Genomic DNA, 3,407 nt, shown 5'->3' with positions numbered 1-3,407 from the left:
TTTGAAGAAAAAAACATAGAGAAGTGCCTTCAGAAATAGATAAAATATAAACAACTTGTAGGTATATAGTGTTCATCCAGACCCTCATAGAACATCAAACATTGTATTGATACCACATGGATGCATGTAAACAACCTATAGTCAACTTTCTTTATGTGATGAACTCATGATGCAACACAGGCCTGTGATGAACCCATAGCGTGCATCGTAGAACTGCGACAAACCCGTAGCTCTACGCATGGTCTCGACGAACCCACTCGTAGCCCGAACCCGCAACAAGACCTGCACATGCTCAGACATGTGATAAACCCACGACTCGTTAAGGAATGCGACAAGATGCCATGTAGGGTTAATAAGATGCCACCCGTCAAGCGGTCACATCACTAGCGCCATGTCAATTAAGTAAGGCATGCAAAAAGTGGTAGCACAGGTGAGTAATGAGGGCTCTTGAGTGAAAGGAAAGCTAATCCTCAGGAAGATCCTCACGAGACACGTCGCGAAACCCCAGTGGTGCACTTAATGATTGATAGCAAAAACAATATCCCTTTCCTAACAGAAGATGAACATCTTTATCTCCTACCTTTTAGGATTTCTCCCCCATAAATAGAGAACCTCTTCAGATTGGAAGTTATTCAGCAATCAAGCACTCTTTGCCTTTGACCCTTAACTCTACCATTAAAAATCTTGCACCCTAGCCTGAAATCCACACTCGCTTCAATTCTCGATCTTTCTCTGTTCTTCAAAGAGACCATCCCCCAATGTAGCCTTCCCCTGCCTACACAACTCATGGCGTCGAACTTCAATAAATTAGTTAAGTTCTGGAGGTTCAAGGAAGGAGACAAAGTGTTAAAGACAACCCTACATATATGACCAGGAAAATCACCCGGTAAGTTTGCACCCAACTGGGTTGGACCGTATGTCATAAAATAAGCCAATTTGACCAGATACTACATATTACAGAACCCACAAACAGATGAACAGGACAAAATCATGAATGGCCAATGACTAAAATTGTACAATGAATAATGATGTACCGATTATGTCATTGTCTATTAATGAAATGCTCATTTAATCATTCAGAGTTCGTGCTTAACAAATTTTGTAAATAAGTGTCTTTTGTTTATAAGTAACATGATTTTCATTAATGATATTTTCTAAGCAAATTTATTTGCCATGTACAACTAACGTATTTTGTGTTTCCCTGCACGACGCCCGAACAAGCTTTCAACTCAATTCCTTGGCAACCCTAGGTGCATATCTCAATTCCCTAGTAACCCTAGGAAGGCCTTGGAAACCCTAGGCAGATATCTCGTTTCCCTAGCAACCCCAAGAAGGCCCTAACAACTCTAGGTGCACATTTCAATTCCCTAGCAACCCTAGGCGCATATTTCAATTCCCTGACAATCCCAAAACCCCATACACACATCTCAATTCCCTGGCAACCCCAAGAAGGCCTTAGCAACCCTAGACACATCTCAATTCCCTGGCAACCCCAGGCACAAATCGCAATTCCCTAGCAACCTTAGGAAGGCCTTGGTAACCCTAGGTGCACATCTCAATTCCTTGGCAACTCCAAGTGCACATTTCAATTCCCTGGCAACCCCAGGAAGGCCCTAGCAACCCCAGATGCACATCTCAATTCCTTGGCAACCCCAAGAAGGCTCTGGTAACCCAGGGTCACATCTCAATTCCCTGGAAACCCTAGGAAGGGCCTGACAACCCCAGGAAGGCCCTGGAGACCCTAGGCACTCATCTTATCTCCCTAGCAAACCTAAACACTAATCACAATCCTCTGGTAACCCCATACACTCAAAAACTCTAACAAAGCCACAGGTAACCAATCTCAAGCGTAAGGGACTTAGCCTATCTTTGCCTATTTTAGTTGATTGTTAAACTACAAGGCTACATGCCCGCATGATATGACCCTTGATATCAACATAACTATATGCGGCATGACCCATGATATCATTATTACCAAACTAACTATCAGCATGCTATGATAGAACAATCACAACAAATAACCAAATCACACCACAATATCATTATGTTCCCTCAACCTTAACATTGAATAGGGGGCTTCCTATTGCGCTATTGTACCACAATCAATGGGAGCCCAAATCACACCAGGATATCATGTTCCAATCACCATGACCGCACCAAGGAGCTCGTCGGAGCAAGCTAGCCAATTGGCAGTACAAGCGACCCATCGCCCATCAGAGCAAGGAACCGATTGTCACAGATAGACACCTCAAAGAGTCAACGTCAATGACAAATGCTAAGCAATTATACTTAGAAGACACAATCTGAAAGCTACACAATCCTCTACTAGAGATCCAAGAACCGGTTATCAAAAGGCAACAAATAAAGAGGACACCCCCTCATTTAGCCAAATTAAAGAAAGCAACAAACACGAATGTGAGCTCACTTGTCACTTAGGCTGGAAATGAGTTGCCACCCATCAAGTAATTGAAGGGGAGGTGATGGGCCTCTTCGGGATTTACATCGGAGAGTGTTTTTGCTTTATTAGTGATTCTAAAGCCCGAGGCACCGACTAATAGTTCGGGTAAAACTTGGATGAGAGAGGGAAGGGGTTAGGCTTTCCCGGGTTCAATAGGTGGGCCCCACATGGTATACCAACAAGCATAAAATGCAATTAATTAAATAAATGTAAAAAGAACATAAAGAAAAGCTAACACAAAAGATGGTGTACTCCAAATATTTATCCCTTTTTTATATCTTTTTTTTTTATTTTATTACCAATTATTTATTGGCTTATTCTTCCCCCTTTTTTTTACTGACTTTCCTCAACCCGATAACACATCCTATCTACTTAACAACCTAACCGGGTAAACCTATTACCACCAACTTGCATTCATGTATCTTTTTTTTTTTTTTTTATTTGCTCCTCTTTTTTTAAAATAATCTTGTATCATTTATTTTGCAGATTTGGCTATTTCACAACTGTTTTGCTCCCTTTCATTCTGATATGAAAAAAAAATTACTCCCTTCCTTTTTGCTTTTTCCTTACATCAGTCTTCATTTTTATGGAACCTACTCATTCGAGAATGAAAGCCTGTTCCCTAAAACTTTATACCAAGGATCAATGCTGAATGCTTCCTAGCATCCAGAATGCAGTTTCTAACAGTCCAGAATGGGTCCTGCTCTAAATTGTTTTTTTTTTTTTTTTTTTTAAGGAAACCAGGTTCAGCAATCAGGTCATTCACATACCGAGATAATAACATGTACTGAAACCGAACATCACAGATTAAAGATGTACACCCATTGCAACAATCAGCTTATGACATACAGGAATGATTCAGATAGCATAGGATGAAGAAGTCAACATACAAAATTTCCATGAACCTTGGAAGAGATGTCCAAAAGAGTCTTGGGTTTAAATCAACACC

Source organism: Nelumbo lutea, chromosome 1, assembly GCF_056320005.1.
Source record: "Nelumbo lutea isolate HS-2025 chromosome 1, American lotus-T2T, whole genome shotgun sequence".
NCBI classification, from domain to species: Eukaryota; Viridiplantae; Streptophyta; class Magnoliopsida; order Proteales; family Nelumbonaceae; genus Nelumbo; species Nelumbo lutea.
Note: the sequence above shows the minus strand (reverse complement) of the source record.